Genomic DNA, 8,959 nt, shown 5'->3' with positions numbered 1-8,959 from the left:
ACACATTTTTTGGATTACTTCATATTAACATACAAAAAGAATTTTTATTTTTTAGAAAGGGAACGTCCTGATTTTGCTGATGATTTTGGCATGACTGTTAATGATGAGAGGTTGTCAGGCCTGTCCTCCTGCTAAGGAGGTTTAACAGCATTTACTGGTGGGGGCCTGTTTGTTAGATGACAATTAAGTGACAGTACTTATTAAAAAGGCAAAATTCTAAAAATAATTGAATTTGTTACACAGAGGACTTCCTGTTCTGGGTCACATCTTCACTTCTGTCATAAAAGAACCATGCAGAATCACTTGTTGCTGAGAGAAATGCACTATAATAATGGTAACAATTATTTTAAACCAGAATTAATTAAAAATTGGTCTGCTGATTTCAAGAGTTATCTCAATGAAATCAAATATATTAACAAAGGAGATACATGTGCCAATAATGCCTTCTCACATGCTTATGCTTAAGTATCCTCTAAAAACCACAGGACATTGAACTGTAGTGCCTTTGTAGGGGTTTGGGTTTCTTTTTTCCCTACAGGTTTAACTAACTCTTCTTCAGAGAAAGAAAGTTTGGATTTTACCCTTTGCTTCTCACTTGATTCCTGCTTTAGAAAATCTAGGTGCTGAGTGATCTGTGTTGTTTCTTGGCCCAATCAAATACCATTTACTCTGCTCCTGACACCTTACTCTAGAGAAAAGGCAGTCAGAAGTTCACACAATCCTGCTGATAAGAGGCACTCATATATATAATAAGTGAGACATACTTATTAAAAAAGAAATAGCTTTGGCTAGTAAGTAAAATAGGGGACTCAAAACATGAAATCTGTTTTTATATAAATGCACTATAAAAAAAAAAAATCTATCACTTGTACAGCTCTGTGAGATCCACTGATGAAAGGCTTTTCCTAAATGGAGAGAATTGTAATATAAAGTAAACTGTCAAGAAATTTCGTCATGCTGTAGAGATCACAAGCAAGCCATGAAAGAAGGCAGTGTCACATGTCATTCAGAAGCTTTTGTGAATCTGGAGTGACTCTGGTAGAGCTTACCTGGGCAGGCAGAGTGTCAGCAGTGGGTTACAATTGCTCCAAATACACAACTGCATCAAGGATTTCCATGGTACTGAGTGAGGGCCAGATCTGTATGCTTCTCTGACTTCTATTAGCTATCTGATAATAAAAAGGTTTGAATGTTGAATAGAAACATGATTAAGTGACCTTTGGAGATGGTCTGGTCAATTCAGGGTCAGAGAGTATAACTCTAGTTTACCCACAACAGACCCCAAATTCTAACAGTACACTATTTACTCTTCAGCAAACCATGCATTAATTGCATGCAGAGGTACATGCCTTTTTCATTCATGCCATTTCATTCAAAAAGGTATTATAAACAACACCGTATGGTCTTAAAAGTCTGATCACCATATCTGAGTTATAAATATATGTTTATTAATACCTGTGTAATATTGCATCCAGTTTTGAACTGTCAAAGCCTAGTTTCAGTGAACTCACTTAAATGGAGGATATCCAGATGGCACTTAACTCAGAAACTTGTGATACAGGATCACACCACAAACATTTCATTTAATAGCAAGGCTAAATTGTTCAGAGGATGAATTTTCATCTTGCTTTGCATCACTGTTGGTTTTGTCAGGAAACATGCTTTCTTGCAACCTTGTGTGCTACCCCGCTTTTACACACATAAAGGAAAGCAGCTAAGAGTGCATCATTCCCCCTCCTCTTCAATCCAAATTACTCTGGCAGCGCATTCAAATTTAATGTAGCACTCGTAATCTAGGGCAACCAGTCCTGATTTAAAAAACTTTTAAAATCACTCAGTTTATGAGCCACAGTTAATGGTATGCTGAAAGCTTTGGGTTTTTGGTACTTGTTTGTTTGTTTGTCTGTTGTTCTGTTGCTATTTCAAGAATGTTAAAGTTTTATGGTCTAAAAACATTTCTGGCAGATGAAATCGTTAAATCATTCAGGTGCTGGTTCTCTTGATATAAGAACAGCCATGACCTCCAGTGCATGAAAGACATTATTTAGCGCACCAGGACCCAGCACCAGGAAAAGAGTGACAACCCTGCCATGGTCAAATATGTTGATGTATTGTGTCTGTAAAAAAACAAATACTGTCACAGAAGAAGTGTGCTTAACAAAGGGGCTTTGCTAGTCATAACTTTCATGCATTCTGTGACTCTAGAGTCACAATGAACAATATTTTTGAGTTTCTTGTTAAAATTTGCCAAGAGTAGAGCTGTAGAATATATGTAATTTTAATCAAACAGTTCTGTGAGCCACCATGTGTCTCTTTCAGGATGTTCAGCTAATGATTTTTTCATTAATATTTTCACAGGATTTCACTAGCCAGTAGATATCTTGTCCCCTATCTCATACATATTATTTACCTGAAGAATATGGTCAAATACAAGCACATCAGGTGAGGAGTACCAAGGGCCCTCTAAAATTAGTGTTTGTACTATTCCAGCAGGGTGAGTGAACTCTGCCAATGAAGGCTTTCTGGTGATAATGGATGTCTGGAAGTCTCCCAGACAGGTGTTGTGCTAAAATTGATGTAGCATCATTTGTGCTGTTGCGAAATATATTGACAGATCACTAAGTGCTGATACCTTAACGTCCAGAGGCAGTTTAGAGTTGAGTCAAGAGGAGATGACTGCTCTGCTGCAGCAAGGACATCAGCAGAATTGAAGCCTCTCTAGGGAGAGGCTGCAGATGCACTCATCTCTGACTGTGGTCTATGTCTTGGAGTAGTCTAGAACTGTATCCAGCACCAACAAAGGCTTACAAGCCACCTTTTTTGTCTGAGTGACTCATTCTGAAAGCAGAAAATAGAATGTTTGGGCGTCATTTTTTGGACTGCTTTTTTTGAGGTGTCTGGTTCAGTGAGTCTCTTCTATTGATTTTGGGAAGAATTGACTGTGGGAGTCCTTTTTTCTGCCCCACTTCATCATACAACATGGGAATATAGAAATGGAAGTGATCCTGGGTGTATCAGTTATTGTCCTTTACTATTATAGATACGGTAAAATGAGTGACTTTCAAACCACAATTTAGTAACAGCTAGGTTGTGGCTTTTCTTTTCACAGGAGTCCTGGGAGGGGAATAACAAGAGGCCCTTCTCAGCCCCTTGGGGACCCTCCCCATGCTTCCCAGGATGCCATTTCATCCCCTATTTAGGAATGTCCATCCCAGCCCCAGTGATGCTGGTGTCCAGTGATCTTTGCCCAGCCACATGATCCCCTGAGTGAGGCCCACCCATGGGCTGAAAGCTTGGCCTGATCTTGGGCTGCTCCCATCCCCAGGGAGGTGCCAGATGCCCAGGGCTGAGGCTGGCCTGGTGCCCCCAGCTGCCCTTGGGAGCCCTGATGGATCCCTTGGGGATCTCTCACCTGGCCTTGCTGACATCATTTTTGTATCCTCTATTGCATCTGGAAGACTGTTTCACAAGCTCAGTTTACTTCATATTTAGAACTTTTTTCCCCCTAATTTTCTACTCTAAAGCTATTTATTATGAGCCTATAATTAGTAGTGACAAATTGTTCTCTCACTTTGGCAGAATTTTATTTTTCATAACAATGCAATGATGCATTAGTAATCAATGATCATATAAAATTCTCAGTTCTGCTTGGATGGATTAAATAAGTCAAGCCACCATATGTAATGGGGTCTCCAAATGCAGGGTCATCCTGGCCATTTTTCAGTTCATGTCTCAAGGGTGAGGGATTGGAATGAGCTGCATTACCCCAGAGAAGACAGCAGAAATGCTTCACACAGGAACACTGGTATTTTCCTATTTCTTCTTGTAATGCTGTAGTTAAAACATCCAAGGATCATCTTCACCTTTTTCAGAGTTGCCTTTCATTATCAGTCTAAGGTATCTTGTTATTTCGCACATCTGAACACTATCTAGCACCCTCTTACCTCCAAACCATGAGATTCCAGCTTAAACATCAGTCTGCCTTGTAGGAGTTGTCCATTGTGTACCTGTTGTCTCCTCTGCTCCCTTATACTGGCAAGAAATGGGACAAGGAAGAAAGCAAGGAGCACAGACAGCAAATTCCCAAAGAGCTCAGGAAAGTGACACAACACCCTAGGGAAGACTGAGCTATAATTCTGAACTGTGCTTTGTGAAAAAACATCAAGATAGTTTAAACAGAATGTTCCTGATTTCAGGGAAGTCTGTAACTGTCTGGAGACCACCTGTGGGCTGCTGCTGCAGGCTGTGGAGACACACTGATTTCTGTAAAAGTGACATTTCACATTAGTCAGTGCATGAATAAGCACTGACTAATAGGCACATCTTCCTGAGCTTTGCAAGCCTCCCTGTTTTTATTTCTATTTTTTTTTCATAAATGTAGTTTCATAACTGGCATCTGAGTAATTTCAAAAAACATCCTAATGGTTCCTAAAACTCTGTGTACAGGATTGCTGCTGCTCCTTCATAGCAGTGCAGAAGCAGGAACTTGTAAGTAATCATGACACAGCACACAACTTTGATCTTAGTACAGAATGCTTTTTGTGAACATGTAAGAAATACTTTAGATAAACTCAAATTATCCTTTTTTAAAATCTATGTACCAAAGGACCTTTGAAATTTGGATTTCCAGTTGTCTGCCAGAAGTGCTACAGCAACACTCTTGTGTGTATTAGTAACATCAGTACAGAGTTAAGTATTTGAAGATTACAAACAACAAAGGAAGGCTCACTTTAGACAAGCTTGTTCATCCATCATGCTCTTTTTATCTGCCTTTACCTGAGGCATTCCAGCTCAGACAACACAAGTACAGACCCCTTTTTAATACTGAAGGAGAAATTCTGACATTAAAAGTTTCCTTAAATGGCAAGATTGAGGTCCTAGTCTCTTTAGGGAAAAGAAGACATACTTTCTACACTAAAGTCTTGGCAGAAAAAGCTTATTACACTAATGATGGGACTAATAACACCTGAGTTCTAAAGCCTTGTGTACTCTTTCTATACTCTTCTCACTATATTTTGTCAGCATGTTCCTGTTCTGTCCCTGGTAACACTCTTTGTACCTGTATTGCCTCCAGTAACCCTCACTTAATAGCTAACTATCACTTTCACACCAAGTCTCCTTTACACTGCCTAGGAAAGCTGCATTCATTCGGGACCTGTGTTGATGCTGTTGGTTTTGGCAGGCCAACAGAAGGCTGTTGAGTTTATACTGGGGCCTTTCCTTGAGAGACACTAATTTTGGTTGCTTTTCAAATTGTGCATGGACACAATTTGTAGGTGTGACAGTTACCTGTGCTGTGGTTTGCCAGAGGAGAAATAGCCTTGAGAGATGAGAGAGTCTTGAAAAGAAAGGGGAAAGAAACAGGTTTCCTGTGGATTCTCAGTGTTCATATGAGTGCTCTGTGTATCTGCCAGCTGTGTGGGCACGAATATAAGTAAATATATCGTATATGTGTGCTCTGTGTGCATGCTAGGAACACATCTCAGCCTCACTGCTGGCTGGACACGGAGACATGGATGGTACAGCCTCCCCTCCTGGGCTGTTGGATCCAGCATGGTGCACCCTCTTCTAGCAGTGCCCCTTAGCCTACAGATGTGCTTTCAAATGACACAGCTGCCCTGTGCCTGGTGAAATATACTGAAGACAGGATATGTTGGAACACTGCCTCAGCACTCTGAAAGGCTTCTCAGCATAACTACCTTTATTTAATAGATGTTTAGTTTCCTAAGTAAAGAAAAACACTGGGTTTTTTATGCTTCTCAAAGAAAGATGAGTTGTTACAGGAGCATTTACAAAAGGTATAGTCTGGCTGTGAAGGCATATTTTTTAAGGCAGAATTATTGCAAAAGGACCAAAACAAAACACCTCTACATGCTGTGTAATGGTATTATTTGGTCTTTGATTTAGACAGACACCATCTGATAAGCCTCCCACATATCAGAAAGCCTGACTTCTCTGCAGGAGTGGGCAGAGGCGATGCTGATAGGCAAGCAAGCATCAGGGAGAAGCAGCTCTCGCTTCTGACATTGGTTTCATCTTACTTCCAGGGCCTCTCTACCTGAGACACAGAGTTCTTTTAATTTTTAAGAACTGTTTCCCTCACAGATCTGTGAGATTAATGGCAAGTGTCAGTTGATTCAGAAATGAGTCCAGGATCATCTGAAACTGTGCCATAGTCTAAAAATAAAAGGAGAAAATAGGGTTTTTCGTTGCTTTTTTTTTAGTTCCTTTCAGGAAACAGTCATGCAATATTAACCTCAGCCCAGCAGAACTGTCTGCATGTGAGCAAGGAGAAATGTAGATGATTCAAGACTGTGAAGTGTGCCTGGGCCAGGCAAGTGCCAAGAACACAGAACTGAGTGAGCAGTTTGGGAAGCAGCGCTCTGCCACGAGGTCAGTGTAAATTTGAGTGAAAAAGTTTCCCTGCAGTGTTCTGGGCTAGGGCTTTTCTGCAGGAGCCTGTATGGCTTCTGTAGGCTCTCCTGAGCAGGCATATTACCATCTTGCTGGTGTGCTCCTGGCAGCAAAGCACAGCAGGCTGGAAGCACAAGATTTCTTCCTTGTGTTAAAGTCAGGTCAGTCATGTTCCTGAAGTCCTCCTGCAGCATTGCAGGGGCTGACATGTTCCGCCCTCAAAACCACACCAGGAAGGGCAGCCTGCATGGAAGGTGAATTCTTTGGCCTCTCTGAAGGAAGCAGAAGAAAGCTCACAATGGTTCTTGTTGAGGGCTGGGGGAAATATGAGTCTTTGTTTAACTGTGTTACCATGACATTTTGTTCTGGCAAACCAGAATCTCTACAGCAAATCAGATAGAGTGTATCAAAACAAATCCTGTTGGTTAAGCTGATTCATTGCTGTAAAGAAAGAAGTCCACATGATGATTGCTCTTGTACCATTCTGGAAATAGGTAGTGTGGCTGGAGAGGAGATGTTTACTAGAACCTTCCACTTAGCTACAGAAATGAGTGAAGAAGACTGCCAGTACTTCAGGTCTGGCAAAGTTAATGTAGTCCTTATAATGTAATCCTTATATGGGTCAGCATCATGGGTTTGCATCACTGAACCAAAAGGGAAAAAAAAAATCCTTTTTAGGAAATATTTAATGTTACACAAAAAGGTACACTATGGCATAAGGATTATTTTGAGAATAAAAATAAACATCATGAAACTAAAGATATAGTTTGAGATGCTGCCAAAATACTGTTCTGCTGTGCTGCTTGTAGATCAAGGAGCATTAATAAAAGAAGGAGTCCTTCTGAAAAATCAGCAAGAGCATAATGAGATTGTCACAATTTTAGGGAAAACTATACAGAGGTGAAATGGAAACATTCCGTGTTACAGCTGAAGAATGCCTGCTTTATGCCTCCATACAATTTATTTGAAAATGGAGGTGTCTGGCAGATTATTCCTGTTAAGCAGATGATAAACAACATGGAATTTTTCTTACAAGTGGTGCAGTGGTCCCTGAGAACAATAGCTTCTGGTGACATCTGATTTATGAAAAACCTAATCCTTAAAAACAGCTAAAACTGCAGCTAAAAACTGTAGATGGCAGCCCTGAACCTCTGAAACCACTCATGGAGATTTAACTGAGCACTCTAATGATTTTGACTATCTATCTGTGTCATCGCTGTGAGGAGAAACCCTAATCAGCAGCTTTAGATACCACACACACTGATAGTGAGAGGCTCAGACAGATGGAGACAGAGACAAAGGTGAAAAAGGAGTTGTGTTCTCCTGATTCACAGAGAGAGGGATAAAGACACAGGGAAGTGAAGACTCGTGGCACTCTATTCTAGTGCTAGCAGAAGCATGTGCCAAGCTATCCAGAAACTAAGGCAGACACACGAGTGTGGAGCTAGATCTCAGAGTCTCAGAGCAGCTTGTGAATTTGAAAGTTGCTGTCAGCAACCTCCCCCCACCCTTGAAGCCATCTCTCCTTCAGGCTAAACAAGCCCAGCTCCCTCAGCCCCTAGGGAAGGTGATCCAGCTTCAGATGTCCTTGGTGATCCTCCTTTGGGATGCCTCATCTATCTTTCTGGTAGTAGGTGACCGAAAACTGGACAGAGTAAAATATCTTTCAGACTCTTTGGATTCAGAAAATGCACTGCTCAGTTAAAAAATTGCTTCTTCTGAAGTATTCTTGGTGGGTGAGAAATGCAGTATGAAACTGTGCACTTCAATGTTTGCAGGGCACTAAAATCTAGTTAATCAAACCTTGGAGCTACTTGCTTTTAAGAATCATTAAATACCTCAAGAGACTTCTATGGTTTTAAGACCAGAGTTTCTAAATATATAAATTCCCTATATTGGAGTAAATTACAATCTCTGGTTCTTGAGGATTCAATGCAAATATTTCCTGGAGATAGTAATTCTCTAATCATCTACAGCATCATGTTTTTCTACTTTCTTAGAAAAACATTATTGAGAAGGTACTTAATTTGATACTCGTTAATTTAATTTTTCCCTCTCTTTAACAATCATCCACCAGCTGCGGATCCATCCATCCATGCCAGCTGTGTAGGATTGTTTTTTCATTTTTAATTCATCAGCGTTTTTCATGATGTAACCACTATTTCCAACCCCCCTGTCTACATCTGGGTCAGTATGAGAGAAGACAGGGGAATTTCCCTTGCACCCTGCTGGAGGATGATAAAGGTGCAACCCTGCATGCGAACAAAATGCTGCTATGGCCGAAGGAAGACTTTCATCACTCAGATAAAATGCAGTGTGGGAGGGGGATGCTGCCCTGTGGCTCTCCAGCAGCAGCACACGTGGTGCTGGAGCAATGGGAGGCCCTTTCAGCCTTCCTGCCAGCGAAGTGAACAGGCAGAGATATCTGCCCACGTGCACCTTGTATAAATACATATATATATATATATATATCAACATAATGCAAGGACAGAACTGCAGCATTGTTATCCCTTCTGGCTGTTGGCCCAAGGAATTGAGCCTCCCT

Source organism: Poecile atricapillus, chromosome 4 (genome assembly GCF_030490865.1).
Source record: "Poecile atricapillus isolate bPoeAtr1 chromosome 4, bPoeAtr1.hap1, whole genome shotgun sequence".
In the NCBI taxonomy this organism is placed as follows: domain Eukaryota; kingdom Metazoa; phylum Chordata; class Aves; order Passeriformes; family Paridae; genus Poecile; species Poecile atricapillus.
Note: the sequence above shows the minus strand (reverse complement) of the source record.